Genomic DNA, 14587 nt, shown 5'->3' on the forward strand with positions numbered 1-14587 from the left:
AAAGAAAGTATTTATGGGACTGATAATAACCCAGGATTCAATACTATAATAGAAAAAAATCCTATAAGCTTAAAGATGACAGAAATAACATATCAAGGCATAACAATTCAAGATTCCAAGACTTCTCAAGGAAACTAAGTGACAACCAGTGAAACTAAAATAAAATCTGTGTAAAATTAATGAATATCAGCTCACCCCAGAATTTTCTGCCCAGCAAAATGACAAGAGGTGGCTATTCAAAAAGCATTTAGACTTTTAACAGAGAAACATATGTACTTCAAGAAGTCTTTGATCAACTTGACCAAAAAAAGATAAAAAGTGACATATCTCAAATCAAAATAAACCAATTCCCGACAAATTTAGCCAGTCTCTATCACTGAATGTTGTATAAAGATGTTTCAGATGAACTAAAGGAAATTTTAGAGAGGAAAGGGAAGGAAAGTAGGGTAATCCCAAGACAAAGATTCTTACTTTGATGAAGGGGAAATCCAAGCTAAGGAAATCTAGCATAAGATAGGAATTTTGTTTAGAATGTGGTTTTGTTATATTTGGCTTACTGTAGTAAGAATTTTAAAAGTCTGTATTCTCTTCTGATAGATTTAGTGACAATCCCCCAGAGTAACAAAAGACAAAGTTTAACTATCATAACATTAATTGTAAATGGACTGAATTCTCTAATAAAATAGAAGAATCAATAGAATGATGGGGGGAGGAAGAAAAATCAGATTAAATAACAGAACCTAACAATATTCTATTTAGAGTAAACCCACTTAATCTAGTAAGATGCAAATTGATTCAAACTGAAAACATGGTCTCAAATTAAACACTGTATGGTCAAATCATGAAACACCAGAGTAGAACTGATGATTTGCAGAAAGAAATAAATACAAACCAACAAGTGTATAAAAAGAGAGAGATAAAGACACCATGTTAAACTAAAAGAAGATATTTACAATAAGTGTTTACTTGAACTTGAAAGATCTGTGATTTCTTCAGGATGGGTAGCCCTCTACCAATGTAGACTGAAACCTTTCTTTGATTCAGTACCTGGTCTTCAAGAGTTGCTATGACCTGAAATTTCATCGTCCTTATGGCAAACTAATGAGAAGCTTCTCCAATTTGGCTAGGCTTATCCTCAGACAAAAGATATTCAGGACGTTACCAAGTACATTCAAAAGGAGAGTACATCAATTTTAAATGTATATGTGCCTAATAAGTCATTAAACTGAGAGGGAAAGCTCAAGTATTTGAAAAGTGAAGCATCTCAAAAATAAGTAACAAGGGAAATTCATTTCCTTCCTTTCAAATATTCTGAGGCTGAAGAATCACCTCACCCTCAAAATATGAGAAATATAAGGAACAATTAACAAAGGAGAAGTATTAAGCAAAGTAGGTCTAATAGACATATGGTTGAACCCAATGGAAAAAAAGAAAAATATACATTCTTTTCAAGAACATATGCAATTTACATAAAATTTGACCATGTGTGCTATAAAAAATGAAATATAAGTAAATGTAGAAAAGCAGAGATATCATATGCCATATTTATGCATCAAAGTTAGTAAATAATGATTGAATGAGTAAAAGATACAAGGCCATATGGAAACTTTTAAAATTATTTCTTACTTAGTAAGTAAAAGAGGAAATTAGAAAAATAGATGATTTGCATCAAAGATCATGATAATATATTATTATTATTATTATATATCAAGAATCCATGTAATTCAATGAAAGCAAGATTAAACAGCAAATTGATAGCACTAAATGTTTGGATCAATAAGAAGGAAAGAAAAAAACTAATGAGTTGAGTCTTTAGAAAAAGAACAAAATTATATACCAAAAAAAAAGTAAAAAGAGAAATAGCTAAGACCAGAGCAGAAATTAATATCATTAAAAAAAAGAATAAAAGATAAATCTAAGAGTTGAGGTTTTAAATATAAAAATATTGATAAAAATTAAGAAATTAAAAATAATTAACCCAAATCACAAAAATGAAAAGAAATTAAAAAACATATAGGATCATAGATTTGGGACTATAAGGGACTTCAATATTCAGTCTAATATAACACGATCATTTTTTAAATTAGGAAACCAAGATTCATAGAGGTTAGGTAACTGACCCAATGTCACATAGATAATAATAACAATAAACAATCTATAACCTGCTGGTGGGACTCCCTGCCTCAGGTCTCTCCCCATTTCAATCCATCCTACATTCAATCACTAACATGATTTTCCCAAAACATAGGTCTGGGAACAGAGCCAAGATGGTGGAGTAGAAGGATGCACCTCTACAACCTCTCCTCACAAAGCCCATAAAATACCTGTAAAAAATGACTCTAAACAAATTCTAGAGCAGCAGAAACCACAAAGTGACAGAGTGAAAGAGATTTTCAGCCCAAGGCAGCCTGGAATGCCTACAGGAAAGGTCTATTGCACCAGGCGTGGAGCGGAGCACAGCCCAGCCTTGGAACGCAGTGGTCTAGCCCTGGCCCCAGGTGGCAGCTTCCATTGTTGGAACCCTGGCCTAAACACCCTGGGGAAATTGAGCAGCTGATCTGGATCTCAGCCCTGAGTGGTTGCCCTGGAGTGAGGAGGAGCACTAGCTGGTGTGGTGGAGCTGGTGGAAGCTCTGGAGAGGGAATCCTGCTCACAGACCAGAGCACAGGCCAAGAGAGGAGTAAACTCCCCTCCCTTGATTGTGCCACCTTAGAGGAACTGAGAACTTACAAGTCCCCAGAGTATACCCTCCTCTTGACAACGACCTCAAAAATCAAGTAACTAGCTGGAAAAATGCCCAAAAAGGGGGAAAAGAATAAGACAATAGAAAGTTACTTTCTTGGTGAGCAAGTATTTTCATCCACCCTTTTGAATGAGGAAGAACAATGCATACCAGCAGAGAAAGACAAAAGTAAAGGTATCTGCATCCACAACCTCCAAAATAAATGTGCAATGGTCTGACCATAGAAGAGCTCAAAAAGGATTTTGAAAATCAAATAAGAGAGGTGGAAGAAAAATTGGTAAGAGAAATGATAACAATGCAAGAAAATCATGAAAAGCAAGTCAACAGTTTGCTAAAGGAGACCCAAAAAAATGCTGAAGAAACTAACACCTTTAAAAAGACTAACTCAAATGGCAAAAGAGGTTCAAAAAGCCAATGAGGAGAATTTAATTCTGCTTTAAAAAGCAGAATTAGCCAAATGGAAAAGGAGGTTCCAAACCTCACTGAAGAAAATAGTTCTTTAAAAATTAGATGGAAGCTAATGACTTTATGAGAAACCAAGAAATTACAAAACAAAACCAAAAGAATGAAAAAACAGAAGACAATGTGAAATATCTCATTAGAAAAACAACTGACCTGGAAAACAGATCCAGGAGAGACAATTTAAAAATTATGGGACTACCTGAAAGCCATGATCAAAAAAAGAACCTATACATCATCTTTCATGAAATTATTAAGGAAAACTACCCTGATGTTCTGGACCCAGAGGGTAAAAAAAATATTGAAAGAATTCATTGATCACCTCCTGAAAGAGATCCAAAAAGAAAAACTCCTAGGAATATTGTAGCCAGATTCCAGATTCCCAGGTCGAGGAGAAAATATTGTAAGCAGCCAGAAAGAAACAATTTGAGTATTGTGGAAATAAAATCAGGATAACACAGGATCTGGCAGCTTCTACATTAAGGGACTGAAGGGCTTGGAATATGATATTCCAGAAGTCAAAGGAACTAGGATTAAAACCAAGACTCACCTATGCAGCAAAACTGAGTATAATACTTCAAGGGAATAAATGGTCATTCAGTGATATAGAGGACTTTCTTTTTTTTTTATTTATTTATTTATTTATTTTTTTTATTTAGCTTTTAACATTCATTTTCACAAAATTTTGGGTTACAAATTTTTCCCCTTTTCTCCCCTCCCCCCCCAAACGCCAAGTATTCTAATTGCCCCTATGACCAATCTGCTCTCTCTTCTATCATCCCTCTCTGCCCTTGTCTCTGTCTTCTCTTTTGTCCTGTAGGGCCAGATAGCTTTCTATACCCCTTTACCTGTATTTCTTATTTCCTAGTGGTAAGAACATTACAGTTGATCCTAACACTTTGAGTTCCAACTTCTTTAGCTCCCTCCCTCTCCACCCCTTCCCTTTGGAAGGCAAGCAATTCAATATAGGCCAAATCTGTGTAGTTTTGCAAATGACTTCCATAATAGTTGTGTTGTATAGGACTAACTATATTTCCCTCCATCCTATCCTGTCCCCCATTACTTCTATTCTCTTTTGATCCTATCCCTCCCCATGAGTGTCGACCTCAAATTGCACTCTCCTCCCCATGCCCTCCCTTCTATCATCCCCCCCCACTCTGCTTATCCCCTTATCCTCCACTTTCCTGTATTGTAAGATAGGTTTTCATACCAAAATGAGTGTGCATTTTATTCTTTCCTTTAGTGGAATGTGATGAGAGTAGACTTCATGTTTTTCTCTCACCTCCCCTCTTTATCCCTCCACTAATGAGTCTTTTGCTTGCCTCTTTTATGAGAGATAATTTGCCCCATTCAATTCTCCCTTTCTCCTCCCAATATCTTTCTCTCTCACTGCTTGATTTCATTTTTTTTAAAGATATGATCCCATCCTCTTCAATTCACTCTGTGCACTCTGTCTCTATGTGTGTGTGCTTGTGTGCATGTGTGTGTGTGTGTAATCCCACCCAGTACCCAGATACTAAAATGTTTCAAGAGTTACAAATATTGTCTTTCCATGTAGGAATGTAAACAGTTCAACTTTAGTAAGTCCCTTATGACTTCTCTTTGCTGTTCACCTTTTCATGGTTCTCTTCATTCTTGTGTTTGGAAGTCAAATTTTCTTTTCAGCTCTGGTCTTTTCATCAAGAATGCTGATATAGAGGACTTTCAAGCATTCATGATGAAAAGACCAGAACTGAAGAGAAAATTTGACTTTCAAACACAAGAATCAAGAGAAGCATGAAAAGGTAAACAGGAAAGAGAAATCATAAGAGACTTACTAAAACTAAACTGTTTATATTCCTACAAGGAAAGATAATATTTTTAACTCTTCAAACTTTTCTCAGTATTTGGGTAGTTGAAGGGATTATACATACATACATACATACACACACACCTACACATACACATATAGACAGAGGGCACAGAGTGAGTTGAATAGGAAGGAATGATATGTAAAAAAATAAAATTAAGGGGTGAGAGAGGAATATATTGGGAAGAGAAAGGGAGAAATGGAATGGGACAAATTCTCTCATAAAAAAGGCAAGAATAAGCTTTATCAATGGAGGGGAAAAGGGCAAGGTAAGAGGGGAAAAGTGAAGCTTACTCTCAACACATTTGGCTTAAGGAGGGAATAACATGCACACTCAATTTGGTATGAAAATCTGTCTTACACTACAGGAAAGTAGGGGAGAAGAGTATAAGTGGGGTTTGGGGGGATGTTAGAAGGGAGGGCAAATGAGAGGAGGAGAGTAATTAGAAGTAAATACCTCTGGGGAGGGATAAGGTCAAAAAAGAGAATAGAATAAATGGGGGGCCAGGATAGGATGGAGGGAATTATAGTTAGTCTTTCACAACACGATTATTATGGAAGTCTTTAGCAAAACTACGCATATATAGCCTATATTGTTTGCCTTCTCAGTGGGGATGGGTGGGGAGGGAGGAAGGGAGAGAAGTTAGAACTCAAAGTTTTAGGAATGAATGTTGAGAATTGTTTTTGCATGTAACTGGGAAATAAGAAATACAGGTAATGGGGTATAGAAATAGATCTTGCCCTACAAGAAAAGAGAGAAAATGGGGATAAGAGAAGGGAGGGGGTATAATAGAAGGGAGGGTAGATTGGGGGAAGGAGTAATCAGAATGCAAGGTGTTTTGGGGGGGAGGGTGAGATGGGGAGAAAATTTGAAACTCAAAATCTTGTGGAAATGAACGTTGAAAACTAAAAATAAACAAATTGGGAAAAATTTTAAATCACTAATTAAAAAAAAAACAACACAGGTCACTAGCCTACTCAGTAAACTTCAGGGACTTCTTATTGCCTCCAAGAAACAAACAATGCTCTAGTATTCAAAGCCCTTCACTCCACTCCTATCTTTCCAGTCTTCTTACATATTACTCCCTGCCAGTACTCTTTGATCTACTGACATTGTTCTTCTAGTTATTCCACAAACAATCTCAGGCCTCTGTTATTTTCTCTGGCTGTCCCTCAGGCCTGAATGTTCTCCCTCTCTGCTCAGACTACTGACCCACCTGGCTTCATTTAAGTCCCAACTAAAATCCCACATTCTATAGGAAGCACTTAATTCCAGTGCTTTCCCTCTTTTAATTATTTCTCATTTATTTTGTATATAGCTTGCTTTGTGTTTATTTGTTTGTATGCCTTCTCCCCCATTAGATTGTAAACTCCCTGAAGGAAGGGACTGTCTTTTGCCTCTTTTTGTATCCCCAGAGCTTAGCACAGTGCCTGGCACATAGTAGGAGCTTAATAAATGTTTATTGATTGACTGGATCCATGCAATATTAATAAATCACAGGGCTCATCACCCTAATATAGCTGTAAGGTTAGCATTTCCTCACCAAAAAATAAGACAATTCATACATTTTTAGGGCATATGATAAACAGATCAAAAACCTATAGAAATGCTTTTGCAATGATAGAGATTTTTGAAAGAATAAAATAAGGCCAATTGCAGGCAGATGTCATTGAATTTGTTGAATTTAACTAAAAGTGATGCTTACCTCAGGATAGAGGCTATGAAATAACTAAGATCTAAGAAGACAAACAAAAAACATTATATAAGTGACAGCTTCATGAACTCAACCAACAGTATGTTGACAAAGAAACATCAAACAAATGACTGTTACGTGGATTTGTTTGGGGAATAGGGTAGGTTTATGATGATAGTTCAGGATGCAGCCATTGCCACCAGAAACTACAAGAGGATTATCTTTAAGAAGCAAGGACCTAGTGATCAGTGTAAGATTATAGAAGGAGATGGTAGAAACTATAACCCATTATTGCGGGCTATAAAAATTTAGCACCTACCAAGTACCTAGCAAAACATTCAAAAGTGGCTAGAATTGTACACCAGAAGCACAATAACTTTCATGAACTGACAGATAACAATCCTTCATCCTTCAAACATGGATCTCAAAATATCCTAGAGAATGCAAACAATAAACTATACTGGAACCAGATTATTCACATTATCATAGACTAGTATTGCCTACAGTCTCCCAGATATATCATTCTTATTTTCCATGAAACTTCTTCTAAGATTGGTTTTATATAAACCTTATTGAAAAGGATGAGAACATTATGATGATAATGATAATGATGATGATGATTGTTTCTTATGGTACCATAATATTTCTTTACATTAATGTCCAGTACCAAAAAAAAAAATGACTGCCAAGAATATAAAGAAAAATAATTTTTAAAAAAGGAACTGATGATGGGATAGTTGCCCTACCATAAAGCAATAAAAATTATTACTGTGGGTGGAGGGAATAGAAAATTAGATCAATGGGACAGAGTAGAGAAGCCAGAAATTAAACTATATCTATTACACACACACATACACACACACACACACACACACACATTCATACGTATACATACATACAAGGTTAATGTTTGGCAAACCTAGATCTAAAAAACACTAGAGATTAGAATTATTTAGTAAAATTTTAAGAAAATTGGATAAATTGGTTTGGATTTACTCTTTACAATATATGCTATAATAAATGCTGTATTAGTGATCTATTTTTTAATAATTTAAAATGGAAAAAATAAGGATAGTATATTTGTCTCACCTCTAGACAAAACATTTTATCAATCAAACAAATGCAAAAAATTATTGGAGCAGAAACCCAGTGGAATATACAGGTGAAAAAAACAGTGTTTCTTTTTTTTTTTAATTCTGAATTTTAAAAGCATTACATAAAATGAGCATTTCCATGTAAATTGTAGAACAGGAAAGAATTGTACATGAAACAGTAAATCTCTATTATATAGAAAAAAGTACTTGTAAAATAAAATAAGTGAATATACGAAGGAATTTCACCAGTGAGAGAACACTAAGTGTGAGAACTCTTCCCTCTAATGCAGATCTCAACAAGTCTCTAATTATTCACTAAATATATCTTAAGGAGTTGCTTGCAGCACAGAGTTTAATCGATTTGCCTGGAGTAACATAGCAAATGTCAAAAACAGGATTCAGGTATTCCTCATTCCAGGCCCAGGACTTCACTCTGCTACATAACTCTAGGAAATGAATATTTACAGAAAATAAACTAGAAAAAAAAGGCTGAAATCTGGCATAGATTTATAAAACTAATAAATACTTCCCAATGAAGAAATAGTCAAAAGACATATAAATAGACAATTTTTGAAGGAGAGGAAAATATTAATATTTAATAACCACATTTTAAAAATGCTTAAATCCCCAACTAGGTAAGAGCAAGTCAAAGTTTTAAGTGTCCATTTCTGCCAACTACCACTTTTCTTTATTTATTTTTTGCCCATACCTATGATTTCATTGATGGAGGAAATTCTTGATGAGGAATCCCCTCAATCAATGCAGATCAGCAACTGCCCTGCAGCTCACAATCAGAGAGGTGCATTGATTGGTTAGCCAACTTGCCCAGAGTCACAGAGCCATCATGAGAATAACAATGGAGCACTCTACTCCATTTTCATCCATTATCTTCCATCCTTGCCCTGTGACCAGACCATGTCTTTTAATCATATATGTTTGGTAAAACCCTTGTTTGTCATATCTTCTAGCCTGCTTATGCTCAACATGAAACTCTTCATTAATCTTACTTTCGGTGTTCCTCAATTTCAGTTCTGAAAGGATGGCGTTCCATGCTGCTTGGTCATACTACATCACCAGAAGAATATTAGCATTAAAGGGAAGGGCTTTGTTTCAGGGGAAAGCTTGGAGTCATTAAAATAACTTGGCAGTTTCCCAAAATTAATCTTCATTTCCTGTTCAATTTTAGACTCCATGTATTATCTATTTGGAGTCTTGGTACAGGATATTAATGTAAATGAATATTATGGTACCATAAGAAACAATAAATATGAAAGCTACTGGGAAATATGAAAAGACCTGTACAAGGTGATATAGAACAAAATCAACAAAACCAGAATGGGAGGGAGGAGGGGAAGTAGGAAGGAAGGAAGGAGGAATATTGCTTATTTTATATCTTTATATGGTTATTTTTGTTAACATTATCAGCTATAACTTTTTAAAATAATGTATTAGAGATAGGATAGTAGCTTATAAGAGATAAAGTATTACATAATTTAGGGACAAATTTCTAACACTGGCTATCCACAATATTGAAAGGGAGGGAGGAAAGGAGGAAGGTAATCAAGGAAGGGAGGCAGGAAGAGAGAGAAAAGGAGGTTCTCCACTGGAGCTCTTCAAACACATGCTTGATGACCACTTGTTGCACTAGCGCAGGGGTGGAAAACCTGAGGCCACATGTGGCCTCTAGGTCCTTGGGTGCAGCTTTTTGATTGAGTCCAAGTTTTACAGAAAAAACCTTTTATTAAAGAGATTTGCTCTGTGAGGTCTGGATTCAGTCAAAAGGCCACACTTGAGGCCCTAGAAAGCCACATGTGGCCTTGAGGCCACAGGTTCCCCACCCCTGCATTAGAGGGTTTTTTTTTCAGGTATGTAAGATGGGGGGGGGGGGGGAGGGGTAAGAGAATAGAATTTCAACCACACGGCCTCTGAATTTCCATCCAGCTCTGTGGTACTTTGTTAAATGTTAAATGGTTCATATAAGATTTTATTGCTTATTTTACATGTTTATTTGATTATTTCTGCTAGACATGATCAGATATAATAATTTTTTAAAATAACAATAGAGATAGGGTGGTAGCTTATAAGAGATAAAGTGGTATATAATTTAGATACCAATTTCAGACACTGGCTATCCACAATATTTAAAGTTTTCAAGGCACCAGAAGGGTTTAATATTGTGTAGCTCTGTTTCCAAATTCAAAGGCAAGGAAATCCCCTAATGATCCTTTGTAGTTGATGCAAAAAAGGAAATCATTTGCAAAGAAACACAGTATCGATTCCTATTCACATATATAAAAGAGCTGTATAATTCTGCTTTTCTGAGAAACTCTTTCAGCTCAACAGTCTAAGATCACAGGGTAAAAGTCCTTGAGAAAGTAATCCAATCAATGGAATAGGTTAGGTACACAATACAGGGTAGTAAATGACCATAGCAATCTAGTGTGATAAACCCAAAGATCTAAGAAGCTTTTGGGACAAGAACTCACTATTCAACAAAAACTGCTGAATAGACTGGAAAACAGCTTGGCAGAAACTAGACATAGACCAACCTTTCACATTGTAAACCAAGATGAGATCAAAATGGCTAGGTAATTTAGTCAAAAAGGGTGATATCATAAGCAGATTAGGGCAGCATGAAATAGTTTCTGTCAGATTTATGGATAAGGGAAGATTTTATGACCAAACACAAAAAAAGAGAGTATTACAACATGTAAAATGAATGATTTTTATTATATTAAATTTAAAAGTATTTACACAAACAAAATCAATGCAGTCAAGATTATAAGGAAAGCAGAAAGCTTGGGGAAATTTTTTTACAGCAAATATCTCTGATAAAGACCTCATTTCAAAATAAGTAGAGAATTGAATCAAATTTATAAGAATACAAGTCATTCTCCCAACTGATATGAAGGATAGCAAAGGAATTTTGAACTGATATCATAGAATATGAACAGGTATTTTTCACAAAGCTATCTAGAGTCATATAAAGATGCTCTAAATCACTGTTGTTGTCTGTCTTTTGTTTTTGAAGAGGACCAGTGACATTACATGGTGATGTTGTGACTTGTGGGAGAATTGAATCTAAGTGAGGCAGAGTTGCACAAAGTTGTCAGCCCCAGTCTCTCTTCCAGAGTCACTGAAGTCCAGAGGCAAGACAACAGTTAAGATGACTGGCAACACTCTGGAGTGCAGTAGATGATCTTGGCATCTTCAATGTCTGACCAAACTCTAAGCACTCCATAGCACCTGCTTTAGCTGCCTTCATGACCGCTGGAACAGACTGTTCTCATCTGCCCATTTTGCTGGGGAAAGTCTTCACATGTTCACGGCAGACATCCCCCTAACTCACTTATGGTTTTGTGCCTGGTTGGTTATCCTCAACCTGGTTTAACCCATCTGCTGAGATGGCTTACTGGGGTATGGGAGCTTCTTAAAGTCACAGGTGAGAGTTAACAACAAAAGTGAATGAACAGCCCTGAAAAGGACTCAGCAAGCCCTCAGACCAGCACCACATAAACCCCTCTAAATTACTACTGATTAGAGAAATGCAAATCAGAAACAACTCTTAGGTACCACCTCACACCTATCAGATTGGCTAATATGACAGAAAAAGAATATGATAAATGCAGGAGGGGATGTGGCAAAATGGGGACACCAATACACTATTGGTGGAGTTGTGAACAGCCATTCTGGAGATCAGTTTGGAACTGCACCCAAAGGGCTATAAAATGTGTGCAATTTTTTTTTTTGCAATTTGACCAAGCAATACCACTCCTAGGTCTGTATCTCAGAGAGATAAAAAAAAAAAGAAAAGGAATTATTTACATAAAGATATTTATAGCAGCTCTTTTTGTAGTGACAAAGAATCGGAAATTGTAGAGATACCCATCAATTAAAAATGGCTGAATAAGTTGAGGTATATGATTGTAATGGGATATTATTGTGTTATAAGAAATGATAATCAGGATGATTTCAGAAAAACCTAGAAATGAACTGATGCAAAGTGAAATTAGCAGAACCAGAACATATCAACGTAGTAACCCACTACATTATCTATGGTGCACAGTAACAGCAATATCATACAATGATCAACTATGAATGACTTAGCTATTCTCAGCAACGCAATGATCTAAGATAATTCAGAAGGACTTAGGTTGTACAATGCTACCCTCCTCCAGAGAAAGAACTGGTGGAGTCTGAATGAAAACTGAAGTATACTATATTTCACTTTATTTTTTTTCAGGGTTTTTTTTGGTCTGTGTTTTTTTCACATGACTAGTAGGGAAATATGTTTTCCATGATTGCACATGTATAATCTATTTCAAATTGCTTGCCATCTCAGGAAAGGAATCGGAGAGAATTTGGAACTCAGATTTCTTTAATGAATATTAAAGTGTTATTAAGCTACCTATATACCCTGTGACCCAGCAATACCACTACAGGTCTATTTCCAAAGATGATTAGGGAAAAAGGAAAAGAACCTAAATGTTCTAAAACGTTCATAGAAGCTCTTTTTGTGGTGGGATGCCCATCAATTAGGGAATAGCTGAACAAATTGTTTGTATGATTGTGATGGAATACTACTGTGCTATAAGAAATGATGACCTCAATGGTCTTAGAAAAACATGGAAAGACTTGTGAAAAATAATGAAGAGCCAAATGAGCAGAGCCAGAAGAACACTGTATACAGTAACATCAATATAGTTTTGAGAACAACTTTAAGTAAATAAGTAAGTTGTACATAGTAGATTTGCAGCTTCATGCGCAATCATCTTCTTTTAATTACACTATGCTATTGAAATGCTTATTTTATTCCACAAATTAAAAATAAAATAAAATTTTAAAAAATGAATGTTAAAATTGTTTTACATGTAAATGAGGGAAATTAAATATTACTTTTTAAAAAGTAATCCAAATGATACTTCAAGTTAATGGCTACCTACATAAAATATATATACATAAAAACTTGTAAACCAATCTTAATTGATAAAGTACATGATGAGTCATTTTTCAGTCATGTATGATTCTTTTTGACCCTATTTGGGGTTTTCTTGGCAAAGATACTCCAATAGTTTTGCCATTTCCTTTTCCAGCTAATTTTATAGATGAGTAACTGAGGCAAATAGGATGAAGTGACTTGCCCAGGCTCACACAGCTAGTAAGTGTCTGAGGCCAGATTTGAACTCAGGAAGATGAGTCTTCCTGATTCCAGGACTGGCACTCTATCCAATGCACCACCTAACTGCCTGTACATAGGCCAATTAAAAAAACACACACACAAGAAAAACCACTTTCCTTTCCTTTTTAAATATGTAACTTTGTGGAGTTTTTTTTTTACACGAGTAATTTTCAAATATACTCACACACACCAAACAAAACCTTCCTTGTAACAAAACAACCCTGCCCCTCAAAAAATGATCAAAATGATCAAAAAAATGATCAAAAACCAACTGATCAAAACTGATCAAAAACCTACTTTTAACCAGTAGGTGGTGGTGTTGGGCAAGGTGGGCTACACAGGTATAGCACTATTCTCTCTCTGTTATGGCCCACACCTTTGGAATGTAGACATGCTCCTCTTTTAACTGGCCTCAGGGGCGTGTCCTTTTTTAAAAAGCTACTCCACTCTGTCCTTCACCAATTCAAAAGAAAACGGTCAATGAGGAAAGTGAAGTTGCCTGAGACTACTTCTCTCTGGGAAAAAATATTTGACTGCCTATGCTACCTGAGTCTGTTTACTCATGGCCCAAGTCATGTTATAATTTATTCAACTATTAATTAGCTTATGAGTTATTAATAAATAATCAAGACCCACAATGATATCATTCATATGGCTCAAGTCTCCAATAGATTGTGGGAAGAATCCTTTCCCTACCATCCCAGCCAATCCAAACAAAGCATCTGTTCTTTGCACCCATCACTTATCAATATTGTAAGTCATACTATGTTTTTTTTTTCATTGTTGCCTCCCTGTTTACAATTAAGAACAGATACAAACCATATAGGAGTTATGACTAGTCATAATTTTATACCAATAGTAATACAGATTTTAAGTGAAATGAAAATGAGAAATTATGAGCAATTTTAAAAAGATAAAAATCTTGGAGTAATTATCTGCCAACTTAAGGTAGAGCAGGAAAGCAGGAAAAGAGGTAAGCTACTTTACTAGCTTTCCTCATATCTCCATTTCAGTTCTTTCCAGCTACATCCCTTCTTATCTTCTTATGGTTTTTTAATAGATGGAGGTGGCAAACTGGGAAAAAGTTCAGTTTGCCTTAACAGTTTCATTCTCACATCACCAAACTCCTGCTGGACCTTCTGGATCATCTTTCTCTCTTTTCTCTCCCCCCTTTCTCCACTAATCTGCCACTGTGCCACTACTGCTATATTTGCTCTCTTTCTGGCATTAAAATATTATTTTTACCCAAATGTTCCCACATTTAGACTTTACTTGCCAAGTATTCACAATCCATCCCCTCCAGGTGAGAGGAACTTAAATCATCTATTGGAAATATAATTTCCAGAAGTCACACAGCCTGATCTCATCTCCCTTCCCTGCCAACAAGGAAATTGTTCTGAATACCAGGTTACATATGACAACATATACAACATTCTGTAACCATGGTCCCCTACTCATTGACCAAGGGGAAGGATGTTTATTTGTTTCATCCTCTGTTCTCCGGAACCATGACTCTTTATTACAATTAATTTGAGTTCATCTACCTTTTACTGTTGATTTTTTATATCA

The sequence above is a fragment of the Notamacropus eugenii genome, chromosome 3 (genome assembly GCF_028372415.1).
Source record: "Notamacropus eugenii isolate mMacEug1 chromosome 3, mMacEug1.pri_v2, whole genome shotgun sequence".
In the NCBI taxonomy this organism is placed as follows: domain Eukaryota; kingdom Metazoa; phylum Chordata; class Mammalia; order Diprotodontia; family Macropodidae; genus Notamacropus; species Notamacropus eugenii.